The 15,591-nt window shown below is 36.9% G+C and overlaps 1 protein-coding gene across 3 annotated transcripts in view; it reads right to left on the bottom strand.

Annotated features, from left to right (window-relative positions):
- Positions 1-15,591, bottom strand: part of P2RY6 (pyrimidinergic receptor P2Y6) — a 149,809-nt gene that overhangs the window by 70,623 nt on the left and 63,595 nt on the right. For 2 of the 3 annotated variants that reach the window (XM_089678018.1, XM_089678020.1), the window contains exon 2: positions 8,261-8,342. The exons of the other annotated variant lie outside the window; for it this stretch is intronic. The gene's annotated coding sequence lies outside the window, so the exon portion shown is untranslated. The remainder of the gene's footprint in view (positions 1-8,260; positions 8,343-15,591) is intronic. 3 annotated transcript variants of the gene reach the window in all.

The raw sequence follows: 15,591 nt of genomic DNA, 5'->3' as shown, positions 1-15,591 counted from the left end.
CAATTTTTTTGTTTTTAAAATTCGTACACTTCAGTTGCTGTAACTAAGCCATTTCATGAAATAATTGACAAAAAGCTAGATCCATTTGTTGTTTGTTGATAAGAACTAATATTTTGACTCAAACCAAAAAAAAAAAGAGTTTTAAGTTCTTAATCGGATGATACACGCAATTAAAAACATGGGACAAATACGTCCCTTGGTCCTCAAAGGGTTAACCCTTCCACTTGGCAGTACTAGGGTCATTGGTTCAAATCCCAACCATGGCACCACCAGCCTGGAGATAGCAATTTCTCCCTGTGTTGGTTTCTTTCGAGTGCTCCGGTTTCCTTCCACACTCCAAAGACATGCTGGTAGGTGAATTGGCTTCTGTCTAAATTGTCCCTAGTATGTGTATGTATGAATGTGCGCTAGGGACCTTAGATTGCACGCTACTTGAGGGTTAGGGACTGATGTGAATGTACAATATATATGTAAAGCGCTGCGTAAATTGACGGCGCTTTATAAGTACCTGTAGTAAATAAAATAAAAATTGTAAAGGCTACAAAATTCACCTGCTGTACAGATGTAAAATTGATGAAATTTAGAATGTTTGTTTTTTAAATTACATCACCAACCTGAATGTTAATTGACATGGTGACCAGGAGAACAAACATTCTAAGGAATTAGTTGTTTATAGTGATATTCCATGCAGTATTTACACAGATGTGATAAAAATACAACACAGCCTTTGATCTATCTCAGATCTAAAAATTTTGTAATCCAGATAAACAGCAGAAAGCCCCATAAATAAACAGATTCTCCGGAATAAGTGGATGGCTCTGGATGCAAACCAAAGTACAAATTGTGATTAATGGAAAATGGTGGTCCAATTTAATTTTGTGATCAGCTTAATGCATTAAGACTCTTTTCTAGAGAGTTCCTTAGATTAAAATCAGAAATACGAGACCCATTTTCATGGCTTTTTTTTTTAAACTATACAATAATTTACTAAAGCCGTAAAGGAGTGTTCACCTGCAAAGAGGTTGTTTGTGAATATGGTGAAACTGTGTCCAATTTAAATATCTAAACATGTGCTGGCAAAAAATTCTGTTTTTTTTTTAATTTACCTTGATTGGATATCTAATGTGAACACAGCTTCATCCTAATTACTAATTTTCACTTTACTAGATGAAATGTCCTTATTCCTTTAGTAAATCAACCTCAATGGATTTCCATTGAATCCCTGACATTTGCAATATAGAGATGTCCCCCAAATAATACAGAAAATAACCCACCTCAGTAGAGCTTTCCCTGGGAAATTTATGAACACAAAATTCCTAAAACTATTTACAGGGTGTCCCAGAAGTCTCCATACATAGAAAAAAAATTAAACTTATAAGTAGGGCAGAAGACTTTGTCTGTGTAGAAGGAGGTGGCCAACGGGTAGAGAATATTTTGCTAATTTTTCTTAAAAATCTGTAATGAATATTTTGTGGATAAAAGGTACATTTACCTACAATTTCCCATTTTACCTATGTATGATGACTTTTGCTCAGTTGCTTTCTCCTTCTTTAACTTAAACCAGCCCAAGTATATTAAATTCATCAAATCTTTTCTTTTCAAATTAAATAAAATTCATAAAATATATATTATTTATTATTTTTTATTATTAATATTATTTAGAACATTTTAGTGTGCTAATTAGTAATTTACAGCCCAAGTATATTACTACTCTATAAGGGTGACTTTATGCAAACAGACATGCTCCCTTTTCTCCTCCACCCCCTTAAAAATGAACTGGTTTGGGGTTATAGCCTAGAAAAATAGATTATGCAATTCTTAAACATAATAAAATCCCCAGGTGCCTGCATGTAGCATTGTGGAGCTTTAAACCTCCACGAAGTCCCGAATCCTGTGGAGCTTCAACATAAACATTTTGACTTTCCCAAGAAAGCTGAAAGGTAGTCCTCACCCTTCAGTCTCCTCTTGGCCCTTCAACTTGAAGAAATTACCTTGGCAGCCAATGGGAAGTTGCAGGAGGGTGTACTAACTTTAATAAGTAACATTTGTCACTAAATTTTTGTCCACATTCTTTTTTTTAAACTTTACTCATATTTAACATGTTCATTTTATTTGGTTAGATATATTTTTAAATAATATTTATTATTATACAGGATTTATATAGCGCCAACAGTTTACACAGTGCTTTACAATATAACGGGAGACAATACAGCAACAATGCAGTTCAATACAAGAGGGATTTGAGAGTTAATATTTCATATTAACCTATATTATATCCATTATTAACATATTAGTCAGCAGGTGGTACAGTGGGGTTGGTTATCCTTCACCTCCCCATATTCATTTTGCTACTATGCTGTGAATGGGCTGTAATTTGATTTGCTGTTAAAAAGATATACACAATTAAATGAGTCAGAGGAGATAGACACCCTTCCTTCCTTCCTTCCTTTCCTGTCCAACCATTAATGGTTATTACAAAGTTTCAGCTTAGACTAGGGTCTACTGTGATCACCCTAGATGCTCTTCAAAAACAAGTTTCATGAAAACACTCCTAAAGTGGAAGTACATTCAAACTCCAACTATACTTAAATCTACTCCCAACCCCCATTCGAAGCCTATTCTATCTATGCTGTGAAAGGAAAGATCTGTATACATATTCTGAGGGTACTCTGGTCCGGTCACATGATCGTGAGCCTGAGCGATGGTGTCACCCTAAGACTTATTATAGGGCGGGGGTGTCAAACTGGCAGCCCTGCAGCTGTTGTGAAATTACAAGTCCCATCATGCCCCTGGCTTTGGGAGTCATGCTTGTAACTTTCAATCTTGCAATGCCTCATGGGACTTGTAGTTTGGCAAAAGCTGGAGGGCCACCAGTTTGACACCCGTGCTATAGGGCATCTGTTATTGGCTGTTCCTCCTCTACAGTGAAGCTGGTGCTAGGAGGTGATCATGTGACCAGACTGGGGAATAGGTAAGTATACAGAGCTATCCTTTCACAGCGTAGATAGAATAAGCTTAGAATGGGGGTGGAAGTAGATATAAGTATAGTTTGTGTTGACTGAACTTTCACTTTATATGTTTATTACATAACATAAAATATATATAACACATCAGTTAATAAAGATTAAAACGTTAAATAAAACTAATATAGTTTCCTCTTTGAATGTTTTTTCTACCCTCAGATGAGGTTTGCCCAGTACTGAGACCTTGTCACACTACGTTATAATTATCACCTTTAAACACATATGGACTTTTAGAAATGTGCTACAATTTTGTCTTTTTTTTATTTTAATAGTAATATATTTACTAAAAATATAAAAACTGTCAAAATGTGATAAATGTCTATAATATGTTTAAATGTAAAAAACAAAGTTCTTTTAAGTGCAAACTGCCTAGGCAATAGCACAATTACTTAACAGAGAAGCAGGGGTGGACTGACCATTTGGAAACTCGGGCACTGCCCGAGGGCCCGGGGTCAGTAGGGGGCCCCATGAGATGCCCCTGGTACCTTTTTCATAGGCTTTTTTGAGTTTGGGCAAGGACACAGGGGCCCCATGATCCCCTATTGCCCAGGGGCCCCATGAGTTGTCAGTCCGCCCCTGCAGAGAACTGTTGTGTGTTCCACTAAAGTGCAAAAAGAGTGACCATAAGAGGACAAATCTCATGTAATGTAACTTTGTAAATGTCCTTTTTACTTAATTTAGAATCTAAAAATGTTTAACAAGAAAACAGATGGCTATAACAACATTATTTGCTGCAGAAATAACAAAATGAACTACTTCCCAAGAAAGGATGTAGTTGAAACTTTATATTGCTTGATGTCTCTAACTTAGAAATTGCAAAAAAAAAATGCAAAAAATAATGAAAAATCTGAGCCAGATAAATATCCAGCAGATTGAAAAAGAAGTTACATGATATTTAAAAAAAACACACATTTTTTCCCCACCTACACATGGTGAGGGACTCCAGGATTTGTGTCTGTTATTTAGAAAACAAACTTTACTTTCTTCTTATTTGTCTTCCTCTGGGTCCTGGAATCTGGAGGCTTTGAAGAGCCTTGGTTGTAATAAAGCTTTCATTCCTAGGTCCACCATTTACCCAACACTGTAGCTAGGGATGAGGATTTGGGCCAACCATAAAGATCGACTGGAACCCAGCTTGTTCGTAGTTTGGCAAATGGGTGAGCCCACCTACTACCCCCACAAGGACAGGGGACAAATCTCATGTAATGTAACATTGTAGATGTCATTTTTACCTAATTAAGAATCTAATAAAGTTTAACAAGAAAACCAATGGCTTTAAAAAACATTATATGCTGCAGAAATCCCAAAGCAAACTACTTCCAAACAATGGATGTGATCGAAGCTTTCATTTCACTTTGAACTTTGTAAAACAATGCAAAAAATAATAATCTAGTAGAACCAGATAAATATCCAGCAGATTGTCATATGAAAAAAATCACACAGACACACACACACGTATATATTATTTTTCTCACCTACACATGGATTTGTGTTTTATTAAGAAAACAATGTTTGTACCCCCTTTAGACTACATACCATGTTTCCAGAAGCGTCTCACCTCTGCTTCCGGGGTTGCAGCCTTGCTGGTACCCTTGTGCATACATTTTGGGCCTGTCCCGGCCTTTCATTGGTGTGGCGTAACATTTCTGAAGTGGCCCCTGCTGTTGCGGATGCCCTGGTGCATTTGTCTGTGCAGATTTGCTTATTGGGAACCCCTTTGTCAAGAATACAGACCGAAGCTATGAGGCTAATTCACACCATCTGTGTCTCAACCCTATGGGCCATTGCCCTTCATTGGAAATCACCCACAGTACCATTTGCCTCAATTCTACGTAGAGTTGATAGGGTGATGCTCATGGAACATATTCATTATACATTATTGGGTAGGATTCACTTATTCGACAGAAAATGGGATGTTTGGAAAACACAGACATTTATTGTCTGACTGATAGATATATATGATGTAATTGATAGCTTTCCTCTGTTGGTAGCCCTATTGCTCTGCTTACCTTCCTGCCTACCTTGTTCATGTGCCTACTTTTTATGTCTGACACCACTGTATTTTATTTGGAGAATTATTACATATATGCCCTTTTTATGTTGTATCCTATACTTTATGCAGTCATGTTGTTTTTGCAGTTTATTCCTTAATAAAAAAAAGTTTGTAAACAAAAAAGAAAACAATGTTTATTTTCTAAGATCTTAAGTCTTTTTCTAGGTCCTAGAACCAGGGGGCTTTGTGGAGCTTTACGTGAGATAAAGCCTTTATTTCTAGGTCCACCTTTTATCTAGTAGCTAGAGATGAGAGTTTGGGCCAACCATAAGGTTGACTGGAACCCAGCTTGTTCACAGTTTTGCAGATGGGTGAGTGAAAGGGCACACCCACTACCCCCACTATATGACTATATTTCTTACCTATCAGCTTTGTTCAAACTGTAAACAATCGGGGATCCCCAGAATGTCACTGACCATTTACGGTCATGACGGTATTTGGTTAATGACGTTAGCCATCATTCCTGGACTAGACTTGTGCAGTTAGTTTTTTTCTCAAACGAAATTTGGACGAATTTTCCGTTATTTGGAGATTCAGATGTATCCGAATTCCAAATTACAATAGTAACAAATTTAAACAAATCTGAAAAAACTAAATTAAATTCGGCCGAAGTTCAAATCAATTTGAATTCAAAAGCACAAATCGAAAGCAAATCTGAAAACCAATTTGAAAACAAGAATACAATAAAATAGAACATAAAATAAAGACATAGAAAAAGAATAGAAAATAAAGAAACAGAATATAAAAGACTAGAGGAAAAAAGAACAGAATAGAAAATAAAAGAAGAGAACAGAATACAATAGAAAATAATAGAGTAAAACAGAACAAAATAGAATAGAAAATAAAGGAATAGGAAAGAATAGAATCTATTAGAATAGAATAACAAAAGATTAGAATAGAAAACCAAAGAATAGAATAAAAAAAGAATAGAATCAATTATAATAGAATAGAAGAGATTAGATTAGAAAATCAAAAGAATAGAATAGAAAATAAAACAGAGCAAAACAGAACAGAAAATAAAGGAATAGAATAGAATCAATTAGAATGGAACTGAAAAGATTAGAAAATAATAGAACAGAGAATCAAAGAATAGAATAGTATAGAAAAACAATAGCATAAAATAGAAAGAATATAACTGCCTTCTGAAATTTGAACTTAAAATAGAATGAATGTAACAAAATACATTAGAATAGAATATAAAATAAAATAATAAAATAGATTAGAAAAGACTAAAATTCTTTACAAAAAATTGGGAGCTGCGCTATGGTGACGTCAGTGGTGATCAACAAAGGCACTGTGAAAATAATTGTTTTAGGGAGCAAACCAGTACTTCCTCTTCTGCCCCACCTGCTATGGAATCTCACTCCTCCTGCTGCAGGCATTGTAATATTTATTTATTTATTACAGGTACTTATATAAACGCCATCAATTTACTGCTTTACATATATACTGTGTGTATGTGTGTATATATATATATATATATATATATATACACACTGAGATTATATATATATATATATATTACATTCACATCAGTCCCTAACCCTTTTTATTTTATTTATTTATTAGAGGTACTTATATAGCACCGTCAATTTATGCAGCACTTTACATACACACACACATATATATGTACGTGTGTGTGTATATATATATATATATGCATGTGTATATATATGTGTGTGTATATATATATATATATATATATATATATATATATGTTACATTCACATCAATCCCTAACCCATTTTATTTTATTTATTTATCACAGGTATTTATATAGCACCATCAAGTTATGCAGTGCTTTACCCACACACACACATATACATATATATATATATATATATATATATATATATATATATATATATATATATATATATATACATATATATAAATATACACACACACACATATATATATACATATATATATACACACGCACACACATATAGATATATATATGTGTATATGTAAAGCGCTGCATAAATATATATATATATATATATATATATTTTTTTTTTTTTACATGCACATCAGTCCCTAACCCTTTATTATTTTATTTATTTATTAGAGGTACTTATATAACACCGTCAATTTATGCAGCACTTTACATATACACATTACACATATATATATATATCTATATGTGTGTGTGTATATATATAAATATATATATATATATATTACATTCACATCAGTCCCTAACCCATTTTATTTATTTATCACAGGTACTTGTATAGCACGGTCAATTTATGCAGCGCTTTACATATATATTGTACATTCACATCAGTCCCTAACCCTCAAGGGGTGTACAATCTAAGGTCCCTAACTCACATTCATACATACACATACTAGGGACAATTTAGACAGGATCCAATTAACCTACCAGCATGTCTTTGGAGTGTAGGAGGAATCCGAAGTACCCGGAGGAAACCCATGCAGGCACAGGGAGAACATGCAAACTCCAGGCAGGTGGTGCCGTAGTTGGATAGAATATAAACATATTAACAGCAAGAGTACAAACACATACCATCTGCAACTGATATTTATATTGAAACACAGATATTTGCTTGGAAAAGAATTATACACCTAAATTAAGTGTTTTAAATTTCAACAACTAAGATCACTCTTGCTAACATAAATTCGGGACACTTTGAGGGTTAGTTACTAAAATTGAAGACTGCAATATCTGGTGCAACTCTGCATAGAAATCAGTTTCTAGGTTTTATTGAACAAGTTGAAGTTAGAAGCCGATTGGCTACCATGCACATCTGCACGAGATCCTGTGTGCTCCAGGTAAATAGTAAATTAGTAAATCCCCCCTCTGGGAGTAAACAAGAAAAAAAAGAAGACAGTTTCAAATTTCAAACAATACAAATAATATCCAAACATTATGTAATTAATGAAGCAACTACCGACAAATCCAACAATATGCACACACCAACAGTAATTATAAATAATATATTTATATTAACTTTAAACAAGGTAATAAAGCAAACTGAATAATAGATAAGCAACTAATCTAGAATACCAATTTATAAATTAACTTAACAAAGATGAAACATCTTTAAATAAATAATATTTTTCAAATTGTGGGAATAACTTGCAAAAAATTTTTTTTTATATATAAAAGGTATTTTTTTAAAAGGGAGCAAGTAGATCTGAAAAAGATTTGAATTAGTACCTGTATTGTGATGGGTCTTGTTATGTGGACTGCTGTTGTCTTGTGAACTTCAGGGAGCTTCGCTGGCCAGCAGCAGCAGCCACTGTGTATGAAGGAGACCTCAGCTGTGTTATTATTATTACACAATTCTGCTGGCTGTCCTCTGTCTCTGCTTTGATAGGCTGCCAGCACCAGCCATTAAGACTACATTGCACTGCAGTTAACCATTCATGTATAGAGTTTCATCGTTGGATGCAATAATATTCAATAATAATTATTTTTCTAAAATTAGCAAACAGGCAAGGGAGAACACACACACTAAAAAAATATATACTGCAAAAACACACACACACACACACTAAAAAATAAATAAATATATATATATATATATACTGTAAAAACACACACACACACACACTAAAAAAAAATATATACTGTAAAAACACACACACTAAAAAAAATATACTGTAAAACACACACATACACACACTAAAAAAAGTACACTGTAAAAACACACACTAAAAAAAAATATGTATACTGTAAAAACACACACACTAAAAAAAATAATATATACTGTAAAAACACACACATTAATATAATATATACAGTAAAAATACACACACACTGAAAAAATAATATATACTGTAAAAACACACACTAAAAAAATATACTGTAAAAACACACACACTAAAAAAAAATACTGTAAAACACACACACGCACTAAAAAAAATATACTGTAAAACACACACACACGCACTAAAAAAAATATACTGTAAAACACACACACTCTAAAAAAAATATACTGTAAATCACACACACACACTAAAAAAAAATATACTGTAAAACACACACACACTAAAAAAAATTACACTGTAAAAACACACACACTAAAAAAATATATACTGTAAAAACACACACACTAATAAAATATATACTGTAAAAACACACACACTAATAAAATATACTGTAAACATACGCACACACTGAAAAAAATAATATATACTGTAAACACACACACACTAAAAAAAAAATAATATATACTGTAAACACACACACTAATATAATATATACTGTAAAAATACACACACTGAAAAAAATAATATATACTGTAAAAACACATACACACTAAAAATATATACTGCAAAAACACACTAAAAAATATATATACTGTAAAAACACACACACACTAAAAAAAAATAATATATACTGTAAAAACACAAGCACTAATATATAATATATACTGTAAAAATACACACTAAAAAAATATACTGTAAAAACACATACACACTAAAAATATATACTGTAAAAACACACACTAAAAAATATATACTGTAAAAACACACAAAAAAAAATATACTGTAAAAACACATACACACTAAAAAAAATAATATATACTGTAAAAACACACACCCTAAAAAAAATACTGTAAAAACACAAAAAAAAATATACTGTAAAAACACATACACTAAAAAAAATAATATATACTGTAAAAATACACACACTAAAAAAATTGCATCTAAATACACTGACAAGTTATGTGAATTATTGATTATCTCATTACAAGTGCATCTGAATGTCAGTGGGATACATTAGGCAGCAAGTAAACATGTTGTCCCTGAAATTGATGTGTTGGAAGCAGAAAAAATGGGCATTGCAGTTTGCTGTGTATGGAACTGCGTAGCTGCAGACCAGTGAGGCTGCCCATGCAGACCCATGTCCACAGCCAAAAGTACCTACGATGGACATTTGAGTATCAGAACTGGACCACATACAATGGAAGAAGGTGGCCTGGACTGATGAATCATGTTTTCTTTCACGTCATGTGGGTGCGTGTGTGTCACTTACCTAGGGGAGAGATAGCACCAGGATGCAGTATGGGAAGAAGACAAGCCAGTGGAGGCAGTGTGATGTTTTGTTCAATGTTATGCTGGGAAACCTTGGGTCCTGCCATTCATGTGGATGTTACTTTGACACGTACCGCCTACCTAAACATTGTTGGTGACCCATATATAGACAAAATGCAGCGCTTAAAGAACATTAGAAATAATGATGAAACACAGTCCAATAAAGGTGCTCCTCGATTCCCAGTGCAAATGGTAGAAATACACACTAACCAGAAAGCGTATGAGTAATACGCATGTGAGCATATATCCTGAAGGCCCCCCTCTCCTTTCTGGTCTGGTCAAGGAAATGGCTGGGAAAGATGGAGATCCTACGCCCTCATGTGGTGAAAGAATGGTCCAGCAGGTCAGAGAAGAATCAATCAAGATAAGCCTCCCCCTTCTCAGGCACTGACACAAGGATCACTTAGGGCTGTAAGGGTTGAAAAGCTCCTCACAGGAGACATAGGGAAGCACTCATAGTGTAGTAGGTAAGAATTTTATTGTAAAACACTAGTGCACAGTAAAACATAGCAGTGCCAAGTATGAACGAACACACTGACCCCTTGGGAATAAAGGTGGCCGCCGGGCCTCCACGTGGCACCGGCGGCTTAATGTCAACGTTGACATTAAGCCGCCGGTGCCACGTGGAGGCCCGGCGGCCACCTTTATTCCCAAGGGGTCAGTGTGTTCGTTCATACTTGGCACTGCTATGTTTTACTGTGCACTAGTGTTTTACAATAAAATTCTTACCTACTACACTATGAGTGCTTCCCTATGTCTCCTGTGAGGAGCTTTTCAACCCTTACAGCCCTAAGTGATCCTTGTGTCAGTGCCTGAGAAGGGGGAGGCTTATCTTGATTGATTCTTCTCTGACCTGCTGGACCATTCTTTCACCACATGAAGGCGTAGGATCTCCATCTTTCCCAGCCATTTCCTTGACCAGACCAGAAGAGAGAGGGGGACCTTCAGGATATATGCTCACATGCGTATTACTCATACGCTTTCTGGTTAGTGTGTATTTCTACCATTTGCACTGGGAATCGAGGAGCACCTTTATTGGACTGTGTTTCATCATTATTTCTAATGTTCTTTAAGCGCTGCATTTTGTCTATATATGAATTTTGAGGACTTCTTTATGCGTTTTCCTTTGATGTTCAGCTGCTACAATTGTTGAGAGCGCTTACTATATATTATATTATTGTTGGTGACCCAGTACACCTCTTCAAGGAAACAGTATTCCCTGATGGCACTGGCCTATTTTAGCAGGATAATGCACCCTGCCACACTGCAAACATGGTTCAAGAATAGTTTGATGGACACAACAATGAGTTTGAAGTGTTGACTTAGCCTCCAAATTCTTCAGATTCCAATCTAACCGAGCATCTACTGGAACAACAAGTTCGATCCAGGGAGACCCGCATTCTCTGCCTGTGCCCCTGGGGAGCGTTTGGCACCGCGATCACCGATCGCTGTACGGGACTTCTGTGTGAGGTCCTGATCATGTGATCACTGATTTTCCAATCAGTGATCACATGAATAGTATTAAACAAGATGTCACTTCTGACATCATTTCTTACTACGTGTGAAATCTGTGAATGATTGCAGAGGTCACATGGTACAAGGCTATTCACAACAGCCTTGTACCATGTGACAAGCTGTGACCAATCACAGCTCACACAGGATTTCTCAATGGCTGCAAGAATGCAGCCAGAGAGAAGGAGAAATGATTGCTTTTACAGCCTTTATGGGTGTAAAAGCAATCAGTGTAAAAAAAAAAAAATCTTCATCACCCCCCACAAGTAGTACAGTGTCACTATGGTGACACTGTACTGCTAGGGTGACGGTATGTTTAAAAAAAAAAACATAAAAAATAAAATAAAAATAAAAATGTAAAAAAAAATTTTTTGGAAAACTATAATTTTTGGTTATATACTAATTTAGGTTATTTCGTTTTTACTAAAAAAAAATAGCTGAATGCATTTTGGCCAAGATTTATGAAGAAAGATTATTTATTTGAAAACTTTTATAAGAAAAACACTTTTTTTTAAATGTTTGGACTTTATTTATAGAGCGAAAAAAAATATAATCCCAGTGGTGAATAAATACCACCAAAAAAAAGTTTTATCTGTCTCACAAAAATTGCTAAAAAATTCATATGGGTACAGTGTTGCATGACCGCGCAATTGTCATTCAAAGGGTGATAGCACTGAAAACTGGCCTGGACAGGAGGGGGGTGGGGGTGGGGGGGGGGGGGAGTGTCCGGACTTGAAGTGGTTAATGGCCGTCATCTATTTTTTATGAAATGGTTTCTTACTGCGGTTTTTCTGCCTCCTTATAACGTCCTCTGTGAGCAAATCTCTCTTTTTCCCCCTCGCTATTGTTTGTTTGGAACGGGCAGTGCATGTTAGTTGTGTTCATGTGCACTGCTCTATGTACACTACAAATGTCACAGCCAGGGGTGGACTGGCCATTTAGAAACTCGGGCACTGCCTGAGGGCCCAGGGTCAGTAGGCGGCCCCATGAGATGCCCCTGGTACCTTTTTCATAGGCTTTTTTGAGTTTGGGCAAGGACACGGGGGCCCCATGATCCCCTATTGCCGGGGGGCCCCATGAGTTGTCAGTCCACCCCTGGTCACAGCCCATAGTTCATCTCTGGAGCCAGCAAGGTGACTACTTTTGTACATACAGTGGAACCATGCAGAATGAACGTAGCCACCCTGTAACAGGAAGTCAGATCTCAGCGGCAAAAATAAATAAAAGGAGAAAAGAAAAACGGAATTTGGAGATTAGGAGGAAGCTAAGAGCAATAGCTGGGACTTTTTAAGTTAAAAATACATACATGAATAGATTTTTTTTTAAATTGTTGTTCTTGTAAATTCTACCAGATATCAGGAATTAACTCCCTCAATACATTTTGTCCCCAAAATAATGTTTTCTACTTTAGTCATTTTGCTTTAAAAAGTGCACAGGTGAACTGCCCATATAGTTTTGATGCCAGGTCAGGGGCGGACTGACAACTCATGGGGCCCCCGGGCAATAGGGGATCATGGGGCCCCGTGTCCTTGCCCAAACTCAAAAAAGCCTATGAAAAATGTACCAGGGGCATCTCATGGGGCCCCCTACTGACCCCGGGCCCTCGGGCAGTGTCTGAGTTTCCAAATAGTCAGTCCGCCCCTGTGCCAGGTGCTTATATTTGCCTTCCTTTCACTCCCCCAAGTGCTCTATTCACTTATCCTCCTCCCAACATACAGTGCTACAGACTGGGGAGAGGGTAATGTTAGATGTATTAGTACATTGAGCCCGGGTTCACACTGATGCGGTGCGGAATTCGCATCGTTTTCTGTGTGAATTCCGCACCGCATCAGAATCACACCCCATTCATGCGAACCGGTGCGGGTGTGTTAGTTAAGTTAACAACACCCTGAAAGCGGTCCGCAAAATGCGGTGTGATGTGCAGAATCGGATCGCATAGGTGTGAATACCTGTGCAATCCAATTCTAGTGTGGACCAAAAAAAGGGTCCTGCGCCTTTTTGGTGTGGGTGCGGTGCGATTTGAGCCAAACAAAATGCATGGCTCAAATTATACTGCACAGAACTCGCACAGGAATGTGGTGCGTTTTCTGTGCGAATCACATGCGATATGCTGCACCTCACAGGTGCGAACCCGGGCTTAAGGACTGGTGAGATGTTATGTATTACATTTTTGATTTTAGGTTAAGATACGCTTTCAAGCGAATGTATACTCCAACAATGAACTTATCACTTGCTTCACTTTGGTCTATAAAAAAAAATATATATACCAATGAGAGTGTTTTTCCCACAACAGTAAAATAGGAGTAGAGTGCATTTGTGGCAGATGAGTGGGTATATTTCTGTGCTTGCAGAGTCCTTAAAAATAATATGGGAGCCTTACTGCAAAACCCCCCCCCCCCCAAAAAAAAACCTGATGTGCTGCCATACACTTCAACTGACTAAACAATACTAGGTGCAGCCTGCAGGTGGTGCACATGAGGCTACTAGCCACAAGTTTAGCCACTTTCCTGCTGGATATACTGCTACAGGGCGGTAGGGGTGTGCAAAATCACACACATATACATACACATATACATACACACATACATACATACATACATACACACATACATATATACATACATACCTACATACATACATACATACACACATACATAAATACATACATACATACATACACACACACACAGTAGAAAGAAACAATCAGAAGTGAGCGCTTTTCAAAAAAGCAGCTATGCACTCAAGACAACCAAAAGGAATCCTTCTTCAAATGAACAACAAATAAGGCAGCGCTAAAATGATGAAACGTAATAAACAATATTATATGAACAAAAATGAATCAATTATTAATTGTGAATAAAATTAATCATATATAATAAAATTGAATGATTATAGATATAATGTTCATAAAGGTGGTTCAATGGTGAAAGAAGTCCCCACTGCTACAGACCGGTGCGGGTGCCTTACAGTGATGGAAAAAAATGCGCACTCAGCGGACGTGCACTATATTAGTGCAATATGAATGGGAAAACATGGTGTCATCAGGTAGCCATCTAGGTCAGCGAATGGAAAGCCCCCTCACAGGATGGAAAAGATCCAGGGATATATGAAGATAGTAATGCTCCTGGGTTCCCCTTTAGGGATGGATGGATGGACGCTGCTATCAGTAGATAGGCAGAAAACTCCCTTTCCTTAAGCACTGCTGTCAGCAGATAAGCAGGAACATCCCTCTCCTTAAGCACTGCTGTCAGCGGATAGGCAGGAACCTCCCTCTCTTTAAGCACTGCTGTCAGCAGATAGGCAGGAACCTCCCTCTCTGAATACACTGATTAGGAGGGCATCTGAAGAAATAATACTCCCCACGCGGGGTCAGAACAAAAAAATTCCCATAGTGTAGTAGGGTCTGATATATTTAATTATAGAGCAGGATGCATCTAAACAATATAAAATGCGGTGGAAAGGACTAACCGTCCCTGAAAGGAGATGGCCGCCGGAGCTCCACGATGCTCCAACGGCGTGACGTCAACGGCGTGTGTCGGCTCCTACACACACACACACACACACTTTTGCATTCCCTGGTAGGGGGCGCATAGGAGCCATGTACGCGCCCTGCCTGCACCGCTGTTCGTGGCCTCAGCTGTTAATCACTGGGTCCCAGATGGTGATTACTCGCCGGCACCTGGTGATTGTGGAGCATTACCCACGGAGGGAGAGAACTCTAAGTAAACAATACAGATCTCTCACCTGTCAGCTCCTGCACACTGCTATGCATGGCTTTGCATAGCACAACCATGCAAAGCAGTGTGCTTATAGTGAAGCACAAACACAGCATATAGTAAAACAGCATGTAGTTAACCCTTTGATCGCCCCAGATGTTAACCCTTTCCTGCTCAGTGTCATTAACACAGTGTCAGTGCTTTTTATTAGCACTGATGA

This window comes from Staurois parvus, unplaced genomic scaffold, assembly GCF_062004578.1.
Source record: "Staurois parvus isolate SC_StPar_1 unplaced genomic scaffold, SC_StPar_1.0 ptg000196l, whole genome shotgun sequence".
Lineage (NCBI taxonomy): Eukaryota > Metazoa > Chordata > Amphibia > Anura > Ranidae > Staurois > Staurois parvus.
This window is presented reverse-complemented; position numbering and strand designations above follow the sequence as displayed.